Consider the following 11,389-nt stretch of genomic DNA (forward strand, 5'->3'; position numbering starts at 1 on the left):
CTGCTCAAGGCATGGTTTCTGTTCCCAAAAAAGGCTGGCACCTGACCTGCCGCTTGGCTGGGGTGGCCACCAGCATCCTTGCCAAGAGCCCCATAGCCTCACATCCCTCGCTCATATTTAATGACTTCCATGCAGTGAAATCTGCTGGAAGTGGGGTCGCAGCCTTGTGTCAGCTCGGCTACCAGGACTCCTGCAGGTGGGCGTTTGGCTCCTGCTTTCCAAGGAGAGTGTCTGGAGAGCCGAATATTTGGGGAGCACGTCCCTCACACAAGCACTTGTGGCAGGGATGCAGGTGGTGGAGGCTGTAGGTATGCCATGAGGCTTCTGGTCCCCATTACTGCTCGTAGCACCTCCTGCCTGGCTGCTGCATCACAGCCTTTCTGGATCCCAGCCATCAGCAGCAACTTCCCCAACCCTCTCCAGAGCATCCCAGGAAAGGATTTTTGCTGATTATAACCTCCAAATCACTTTTTCCTCCATCTCAGTGGCCTAGGTCAGATCGCTCAGGCTTAACCCTGAACCGTGAGCTGGGTAGACAAACCCCCTTCATCCATCTGCATCTGTGCACACACTCCCCTGCATTCCAAAGCTGCTTCCAAAACTGACTTCCAGTTAGTGTGGATATTTAACTCCTGTCCAGTTTTGCCAGTAATTCCTAAGTGTAGCCTCAGTGACTCCACCAAGTAAGAATAAGTTCCTAACTTTGGAGGTATTTATCCTCCCTGTTCCAAAAAAAAAATCCAGTTTCTTTGCTGGAGGAGCTCCTGTTCTTCCCCCTTCCTGACAGGGCCAGGACTCAGCTCTGCTCCACTCCCCCAGTGATTCCCTGCCAGACACCTGCAGGTGCCATACCTGCAATGTCAGGCTCCTCTCTTTTTTAAGGTGAGGGTAATTACAGCCCTGTGCAGGATTTTTAGGAAGGCTGGGCAAACCAGTTTGGTCATCCCTCTCCACAAGGACACATCCTCGTGTTGCCTGAGAGCAGCAGGGGAGGAGGGACTCACTCAGGGGCAGGTCCAGGATGGGTTGCTGGGGTGTCCATTGTGCCAATCCCTCAGCATCCCCCATGCATCCCTTCTGTTCCTGTAATGCCCAACTGGTGTGGAAGAAAGAGTTATGGGTCTCTTCTGGGGGCACTGGGGGGAGTTCAGGGGACTGGGGGAACAGGACAGGTCAGCTCCTGGATGTGTCACCCCAGGGCAGCCCAGCCAGCTCTGCAGTGAGGAACAGGACCACTGATGCTTGTCCCAGAACAGGTTATTTAATAAAGTATTTCAGCACATAGTGAGTCATTGATTACACCCAATCCTACAATGCTAATAGTAGTAATATTAATAAAAAACCAATATTACTGCATTCCATACCATGTGCCTGCCCTTGCAGGCATCATGCACCTCCTCCTATCCTGCCTTGCCCAAAGAGCCACTGCTGAGCTCCTGCTTCTTGTTATGTTTCATCCTTGCTGCCCAGGAACACCTGGAGCATTGGAGGAATGTTCCCCTGACTCTGCCCCCAGAAATTTGGGACTTCCCAACTCAGGTGAAGCCATTCCTGGGTGGGTTTTCAACAATGGTGAGCATCCCCAAACTCTGTGTACCAGCATCTTCTCAGCACAACCTTCTAGAGCTCCAGCTTTCCTAAGAGGCACAGACAGATGGCAACCTGGCATCAATTCACCTCTGGGAAAATCCCACTCCAACACTTGCTATCCAGACACTGCCATCAAAATTCAACAATGGCATCTTGTAAATGGCAAAACTCCACAAAATAGTTTACATACTTGTAGATGCTGAGGAGGCTAGCAGAGAAAAAATTCTCCACTTTGAACTGTCTCGTGTGAAAGTCTCCGTTCTCACACAAGCTAGCTGTCTGCCAGTTTGCTGTCTGGTAAACATTTGCACCTGCAGGGCTGTTGTGAGAACATCATGGAATGTTTTGGTTTTACTGAGAATAATATTTTGAAATGGGTGGTTATACCTCTTAGCCTATCACCTAGGTGGTTGACTGATGGGCCAATCATGTAATTTCTTTTTTGCGATCCACGCAAAGATGGGTTTTTGGCATTAAAAGGTCGGCCTTCGACCATATCTTCTCTGACCTGAATCTATGTCATTTTTCACTGTCCCTGCGCAGCAGCGACATATGCTTCCTTTAAAACATGTACCTCACACTGCAGGAGCCATGACACAGGGCCCGGCTACCATCACTTAGATGTCCCAGTCATCCAAATTTCTGATGTTGTGTTCTACACATTTAACCCCAAGCTGCAGAAGGTTCATGACCAGCCTGAAGGCAAAACCCACACCCTATCCCTTCGCTCCAAGTAAGTGGAACTCACACATGAGGAGACAGCCTGCTGCCCCACACTGCAACAAGCTGGTGACAAGCTCAAATATCTCCCGTGAGACAACAGCACTGGTGGGATCAGCAGGCTGGGGATGAGTTTTTTCTCTCCACAGTGGGTTATTTCTGTTTCCATCTCTTTCTCTCTTGGTTCACCCGTGCTGATGGAGCAGGGCTGTCCTTTACACCCTGGGACACAGGGAAGGTTGGGGGGTGATGTTGAACCACTCTCAGTGATTGCTGGTGTCTCTAAAGCGAGAGTTTCAGAAGAATAAAGAGATTGCTGCTTCCCGCCGCCTCATTCCTCTTGGCAAAATGAAAAGCCTTGGGGTGATTTTCAGATGTGATTCTTGGTTCGTTTTCTTTTCAAGGGACAGAAACCCCTTTGGCCCGCCAAAGCTGTTCACAAACGGGATGCTAGATTAGAGCCTGGCATCCTCCTGCACACAGCTTTGGAACCGACTGGGCTGGCAGAAGGACCACTGGGGGCATGTGGAACCACATACTCGGTGCTGTCTTTCCTGGGAGCAACACCTGAGCACCTCCAGCCCTCAGCCGACGACAGCGGTGATGCCCTCCAGCGCACGGCTCAAAGCGCACGAGTGCACCCCGCACGCACACCTGTGTACACACACCCCCTGCTCCCTCGGCTCCAGCCTCAGGAATGCTGCCGTCATCACGCGCAGCTGCCAGGAAGGGGCTGCGGTCGATGCGGCTGCCGAGCAGGTTTAGCGGTCACGTTGATCCCGACTTGTGCTCTGTCCGCTTAACTCCCGCACCACCTTGTCCCCTCCTGGGGTCTTCCCGAAAACACCGCTGCTGTGGAAGTGCTTCGCTCCCCTGGCAGCTGGGGAGAGCTCAACTTGTAGCAAAAACCTTGGCCCAACCCTGGAGCTTGGCATCAGCTGCAGGTGTCTGCAGGCAAAGCCAACTCCTGCTCAGAGCTCCCCCCTCCAAGACTTTTGCATCCATCCCCTAATTCTCTCTGGCCACCCCATGGGTTTTTTTTCCCGAGTATCCCAAAACCTCATCCCAGTCATAGCACCTCAACATGGCACTTCTCACTGCCAGGTAGTTTCACCAAGATTTGATGGAGTTTCTTGCTTCTTCTGCAGAGAAGGGGCTCTGTCCAACTCCAGTAAATCTGCATTTCATTGTAGGATTAAATAGTTCCTCCCTTTGGTTTCTGAAATATTTTCAAGTGTTTCAAATTCTCAAGTGTTAACACATGACAGAGTCATTTGTAACTCCCCAAAATAACCTGCTACACAGGCTAATGACACACTCCCATAATGTTTGACTGTAAATCCCAAGTATGGCCATATCGTAGAAACACGTAGCCACTGAGCAATCTTCACAGTGGCCAAGAGGTGGGAGACTTCATCAGGGCAAAGGGATAGGGAAAAGTAGTTGTTTGTAGTCATTGAAGTTTTAAACAAAACCTCAAGGGCTTCACCCCAGGGTTCAGGCAGACACCCAGCACATTCCTGGCAGCCAAAAAATATAAGGTCCAAGGCCTGTGGGATGGAGTCAGAGGGATACCCAGGTCCCTCCCGGTGCTCAGGGACCACCCAGGTAAAACAGTGTTGCATTGATTAAAATGAGCCTCAATCATCACTCCTTTCTTGGATGGATGATTGTTTGCTAAGTCTTACCTGGTTCATTAAGTCTCAGCCATCTGCATTGGGATATAGAAAGTGCTTTGCATCCTCCTGCACCAGCAGAAGCAGCAGCTTCAGGGCTTTACAAGAGCAATGCCGAGGTTCACAGGATGGTACAACAGCCACAGCCTTCCTGGGTGGGTCAAATGCTGGGATGGTGTGTTAGACACCCTTTCTGATGGGAAAAAGAAAAAAAGAAAAAAGAAAAAAAAAAAAGGCTTAACCAATCCATACGTGTATGTTGGGGCAGAGAGGGAGACACTGATTTTGACTGTCCAAAGTCAGTCTCTGGCAGCTTGATCTCAAAACTGTGGTGATCTGAGTTACACAAAAAGAACTAATGGGAAGCTGAGATGCTTTGAAATGTACCAGCAGTGTTTTACCTCCTCTTAAATTACTAATTTGCCTTTTGCATAGATTGTTCTGTGTACCTTGTTTCTATTCTCTGGTCACTTTGTTTGCTTTATGCAACAGGCAAGAAAGCACATTTACCTTATTTCCTGTCTGTTGCCAGGTTGGCTTTACACATAGCAACAAGGAGGCGAAACCCTTTTCTTTTGTTTTTTTCTGGTAGGAAAAAAAACCTGCCGTCTCTAAAAATCACATCGGAGACACTGAAGGAAAGGAAAGGCTCTGCCCCCTTTTCTCTTGCAGTCATGTCATGTTTTATCAGGGATGAGTGGTTTGCCTTGCCTGTCCCACCAAAGCAGCCCTCAGCAATCTCCCTGCAGTAGAATAGTGCTCTGTTTCCCAACCACAACAGAAGAAAACTCAGTCTCCAGGGCAGCTCCTGAGACAACAGGCAGTGGAGAGAGCCAGGACCATGTAGATGTGAGTTTTATTTATTTCTAGCTTAGACCTCTGAGTGCCAAATCACCTGGCAATGTGAATGCCCTCCCTGCCTTTCATCCAAACCCAACTTGAGTATTGCTGAGACAACATCAGCAGAGGTTATGGTGGTGACAATGATGATGATGATGATGATGATGATGATGACTTGATTAATTGAAATATTCAAGCACACCTGACTCAGATTTAACAGCTCTGGCCTTTTTTATTCTTTGGTCCAGCCCCCCCATTCCAATGACTCTTCAAGACAGGTATGTCACATCCTCATTCACCTGATGGGGAACAGAGGCAAGGCAGTGGAAGGTTTTGCTGGAGTACAAATTCAGGAATTCAGGAAGGACATTCAGGAAATTCCATCACAGTTCTCCCTTTTGCTTCTCATGAAAACAGAGATTAAGCAACAATGTTGACTGTGTCTCTGCCACATCCCTCCTAGTTTGTGATTTTCAGCCCACAGGGGCTGCCTCACCTCCATATGCAGGTGTTTCAGAGCTGTTTTGTGGAATTTGGTGGCTCAGCTGGGAGGAGGAGAAAGACCAAAGTCTTCCACCATGGGGAGGAAGATCGTGAGGCACTCTGAACCACATTACCAGCCACTCAAGGCTCCACCTAAGATGGTGCTACCAACTTCAAAGCTTTGCCGCTCCAGGAACACCTTGCAAAAGACTTACCCTGTGGGTGTTGAATCTTCTTTTTGCACGGAGATGAGTCCCCAGCATTGGCCTCATCCCACAATGTGCTTTTGGGCTGGAAAGGAGAAGCACTCTGGCTTTGGTCTAGGATGAACCCCTCTTTCCTGGCCCCCACAGCCCCTGCAAGGCTGCTCTGTGAGCCAGAGCTGTCATCTGCTCAGGTCAAAACACCTTTGAGGTCTACATGAGGGTTCTTCCACCAAAATAAAAACTGGGCATCAGCTTTGGGGAATCTGGGCAAATCTTTGCTGACCTTTAGCCTGGTTTGACCTCAAAGAGTAGGAGTCACCTGTCCTGGCTTAGACACCATGGAGAGACATGCCCCAAGATGAGTCAGGGGAACATGGTGTGAGGCCAGATGCCTCCTGGAGGTGCTGAAGGCTGCACAGAGAGCTGAGGGCTTTGTGCTATCTAACATTCAGGTGGATCCAAAAGTCCCAAAACCCAGGGATGACAGGCATGCCTCCCAGCTGAACATTCTCGTTCTGATACCCCATCCTGCCCTGCTGTGTGTTACTAAGCCATGGGCAAAAGGCTTCCTTGCCCCCTGGGAGATGAGCCTCTCTCCTGACACAGGCTGGTTATTGTACCCAGGTTTTATGCTGGAGGTGAATGACTTTGCTGTCACTTGGGGTTTCCTTTGCCTCCCCTCTACCTGGTGTGGGACGAAACACAAAGAGACAGATCCCACAGGAAGCAGGTCTTGCAGTCTGAGGACAGCAGCAACATCCAGGGAAGAAAGTATGGGCATGGAACAATTTAAAGTCACCTGGCAGATGGTGGGCATCTCGCTTTGGGGAATTTCTCTTTGGTTTGTTTTTAAACAATCTGTAGAGTTATAGCCAAGACTAATGGAGCTTTTTGTAACAGGAATGGAGACAAAAGGGAAACCATTTCCAGATGATCGTAGCACTGTAAGGTCTTTGTGTCCATAGGAGGAACAGCTGTGCAGGCTGGGAATCTTCTGTAACAAAGACAACACAGGAAAGGTTATAGTACAGCCTGCAAAGTTACAAGGGGCAGAGTGTGATTGAATAGAAAAGGATCATTTATCATCTTCTGCACTGTGAGGATGAGGGCATCAAAAAAGCTATCAGGTGGCAGTATCACAACAAGCCCAAGGAAATGATTCTGCACCCAAACAGGTCATTAGATTGGGCAGCTGTTTGGCACAGGATGTTGCAAATGCTTAAAAATTTATCTGCCTTCAAAAATAACTAACTTTTGAACAAATTAATGGGAGAAAAATTTACTGAAGGCTATTATGTACAAGGACACTTGTGACTCAGGGAGTCTGAGTCACAAAAAAATATTGGAGGTTGGGGAAATATTCTGGGGAAGTATCACTTGTCCTTATGCCTTTCCAAGGGTGGACTTGCATGAAGAGAAGTTCTGGGATAGATGGGTCCTTGTGGGCTATTTCTAGATTCTGGAATAGAGAAGCACCCATCACTGAAACTTGGTGTTGGCCATGACAAGTTTGCTATCTACCTGTATGAATCTGCCCCAAGATCTAACTTCTGTGCTGTGCTAAGCATGTCCTGGAGGTTCCAGGGAGACAGGACACATGGCCCCCAGCAGGTGGGGACAGAAGATAGTGCCTATCAGGACCTGTGCAAGCAGGTCCCTGGAGATAAGGCAGTGTCTGGGGAATCACTGAGTGCAGTGCCTTGATAGAGCAGCAGCTGCTGGCTCTCAAGCCAAGAAACCAAGCCTGAATGTCATGAGATAAAGTGAGGGCAGAGGAAAACCATGACCTGGCAGTGAGGATTTCCAAATTTCCTTTTTCGTTCCTGTGACACAGGAAAATAAGATAAAAAGGGAAAATATTCAAAACAATACATACCCCAAGCAGGGACAGCTCATCCCAGCTGACTCAGACCCAGCTGCAAGGCTGGACTCTGAAAGCTTGTGCAATATCTTCATGGTCTTCACAGTCTGAGACCTGTATGAGGAATGCCCTGGAAGGAACAGAATTCAATGTCAACCCAACTGACAGGAGCACTTTTCAATCCTCTGGGCTGTTCTTTCATCTGTGCCTATATAAAAGGCAAATTCACTGGCCCCAAAATAGCCTCCAAGCCTTCCATTACCCCCATATTAGTATTTTCTATTGAGTGGCTGTACACTGTACCCTGTACACCAAAGGCCCTGCAAAGCATTGTCATCCTTCTCTCTGTGTGCAAAGCATCTCTGGTGCAGCTGGTGTCAGTGCTGACAGAGAGCCTCAAAGCCTGGGGTCTCGCTCAGCAACCCCCTCCAATGCCAATGAAATATGACTCAAATGGCCCCACTGCCAAACTGATGACCATGAAACACAGGTAGGAATGGGATGCCATCCAGAGGGACCTGGACAAGCTTGAGGAGTGGGCCCATGAGAATCTCATGAGGTTCAACAACAGCCGGTGCTGGGGCTACACCTGGCTTGTGGGATGAACAGACCCAGAGCAGCCCTGGCCAGAAGGACTTGGGGGTGCTGTGGGTGAGAGGCTGGACATGCCCCGGCCATGGCACTCACAGCCCAGAGAGCCAAACGTGTCCTGGGCTGCATCCAGAGCCCCGTGGGCAGCAGGGGAGGGAGGGGATTCTGCCCCTCTGCTCTGCTCTGCTGAGACCCACCTGGAGCACAGCATCCAGCTCTGGGGTCCCTGGTATAAAAAAAGCACAGACTTCTGTGCTGGTTTTGGCTGGGGTAGAGTGAATTTTCTTCATAGTGGGTTTTCCTCACAGTTGGTTTTCCTCACATGGGGCTGTGTTTTGAGTTTGTGCTGAACACATGTTCATAACACAGACATGTTTTTGTTGTTGCTGAGCGGTAACAAAGAGCCAAAGCCTTTTCTGTTTCTCATATGGCCACGCTGGCAAGGAGACTGGGGGTGCACAGGAGGCTGGGAGGAGACACAGCCGAGACAGGTGACCCCAACTGACCAAAGGGGTATTCCAGACCATATGAAATCATGCTCAGTCTATGAAGTGTGGGGAAGAGGGAGGTAGGGAAACATTTGGAGTGATGGCATTTGTCTTCTCAAGTAACCATTACGTGTGATGGAACCCTGCTCTCCTGGAGATGGCTGAACACCTGCCTGCCCATGGGAAGCAGTGGATAAATTCCTCATTTTGCTTTGCTTGCATGCATGGCTTGTGTTTTTCCTATTGAAATGTCTTTATCTCAAGCCACAGGTCTTCTCACTTTTACCCTTCCGATTCTCTCCCCAGTCCCACCAGAGACAGTGGTTCCCTGAGGCTTGCTGCTGGCTGGGCTTAAACCACTACAACCTGTCAGAGAGGTGGTGGATGCCCCATCCCTGGAAATATCAATAGCAGGCTGGACAAAGTTCTGAGCAACCTGTTCTAGTTGAAGATGTCCCTGCTCACATCCAGGGGTTGGAACCAGATGACCTTTAAAGGTCCCTCTCAACCCAAGCCATTCTGATTCCATGATTCAAAAAGTAAGAAGCCTTTCGTTTTCTCCTGCTTTACCAAGCTTTTGGAAATACCTCCATGATTAAGAACAGCCAGGAGTCTCACAGGCTCCTGTTTTCCAGGAGTCCCAGATAAAATATTACTCAAATGGCTTTTATTATTTATTAATCATCAGGATATGTGGAGTAACAGCAGGGTAATTTGATTGTGCCCTGTTATCAGATCTTTTGACAGCTTTTGCAGGTTTTTAGACAGCAAATAGATGTGAAAGAATCATATATGTATATATATTTCATGTATATGTGAAAGTCAGTATGTGGGTGGCTGTAAACAAAAGGGAGGGTAGGGCAGTAAGGTCAATGGGACAATATTTTCACGTGTATTAAAAAAAAAAACCACAGAAAAATGCCCTATGGCATTGAAAATTGCTCTGGAAGAAGCAGCTTTATACTGTTTTAGGACAAGCTAGGCACGCTGTTTGCAAACCCTCCCTTCTAATTTCTTTTGCTCACAAGCGTTCAGGTAAATGAAAATATGTCTCACTCTAGGGAAAAACTCTGCATTTCTGAAGCTCAGCACATGTTCTGATGCTTAGGAAAGGATCTGAGTGTCCTGGCAATGCTCACCAGTGCTGCACTTAAAGAAAAAAAAAAAAAGAGATAAATACATTAAAAATAGATGCTAAGAGAAAAACATGCTTGAGGTGGAGAAAGGCTTTTATCTAAGTTTTGTGGCCTTCATGGAATGTTGGCTGCTTGTTTGCAGAGAGAAGAATTCACTCCTTGGAAAGTCCTTACTGCTTCCTCCTCCAGTCCCTGCTCTGTACATTTTTCCTATGGAGGGAGATGTTTTCAGGCCTCCACCCCACAGGGCTTTTCTGCTTTACCTGGCTCTCACATTGAAGGGGCAGCATGAAGGTAGAAATAGCTAAAACTTGCCCTTTTTTCATTCTTCCTGATCACTGGCAAGTATGTTCATGGTTTTTTTTTTTAACTTCCCCAAGGCAAGAGCAAAGAAAGAGCCTTGATTATCTTGGAGATAAGGGGATGCAGACCCACAGGACCAGACTGCAGCCAGCTCACCCAGCCAAAAAGCCTCCCCTGAAGCATCCATGAGTGTCAAACACAAGAAGAAAAGCATATTAATTTAAAACACTGTGTAAACAAGGGTCCTGATGCAAAGACCTGTCTTGGCTCTTAAACTCTCTCCCTCCTATTCTTCTAGACCCTTGAAATGTCCACATGTAGGAAAAACAAACCCATTTGAGATAAAAAACACAGCTTATAGTTTGGGACAGCATCAGAGCCTTCTCCACCTTTTAAATGGGAATTCTGCAGAATGGACTGGCCCTGATGTGCATCCAGACACAAACGTGGCTGTTGGCTCTTTTTGCACCCTTCCTGCCCTTGAATTGGCAGCTGAAGGTTGGAAGAGGGGAACAACCCATCCTACAGGCCAGGCAGAAGATCTGAGATGTGATAGATGGGACAAGGAAATGGGATGTGCCAGACCTACCATGGATTGAGAGCTTCAGGTTGGTGTGGCCAACTGGTTTCCTGCAGGATGGAGAAGCATGAGGGTAATTAATGGAAATCTCACAGCAGGTAAACAAGTCTGGAGGAGATTTACGTGGCCCTGCAGGCAGCTGCAGATGGGAATTGAGATGTTGGCACAACAAAGCATTGAGGGACAGCACCTGCAGGGCACAGCCATGCTCTGCCCTGTCCATGTGCCCCAGGGACCCTCTTGCAGATCTGAGCCCTCCAGCCTCAGTCACAAAAACAAGACAGGACTATAACTGGAGATGCCCCAAGGTCTGCAGCAGGGTGGTGATGGAGCAGGGGGAAGCAGCAAGGGATGGCTGGAGGGGACAGGAGTGCAGAGGAGCTGGTAGAGCCAAGAGGAAGATGACCAAACCTCTCAACAGTCCCTGCGGGCTCCCATCCCTCTCTTCTCCAGGAGAGTGTGTGAGCACTGCTCTCCAACATGGACAGCACTGGAGGGTTTCAGCCTTGTGAGCTCAGTGGTTTTCTATTTTTTTTTTTTTAAGACCCCATATGTTGCAGTATCCCCACTGCCTCCCATAGAAGCTCTTTCCAAATTTCCACAGGACAGCAAGCCCCACAGTGGAGATGACAGCAACTCTCAGCATGCTCAGGCCAGAAAGGAAAGCTTCTCCAGACTTGTTCACCTGTCTGTGAAATTTGCATTAATTATCCTCCTGGTGATTCAGGCTCCTGCAGTAAAGTTCAGCCTCTCCCTCTTCACATATGAGTGCACAGAGCCATTTTCAGGACTGTTGCAAGGGTGTTCCCCTGCCCAATTCTGCTTCACACTCACCACAGTGTGGTTTCCAGAGCTCACAGCCTACCGGTGCACACAGAAGAGTGAGACACTGCCACACAAGCCCTACAAGCAGTT

Source organism: Aphelocoma coerulescens (assembly GCF_041296385.1).
Source record: "Aphelocoma coerulescens isolate FSJ_1873_10779 chromosome Z unlocalized genomic scaffold, UR_Acoe_1.0 ChrZ, whole genome shotgun sequence".
Taxonomy (NCBI): Eukaryota; Metazoa; Chordata; class Aves; order Passeriformes; family Corvidae; genus Aphelocoma; species Aphelocoma coerulescens.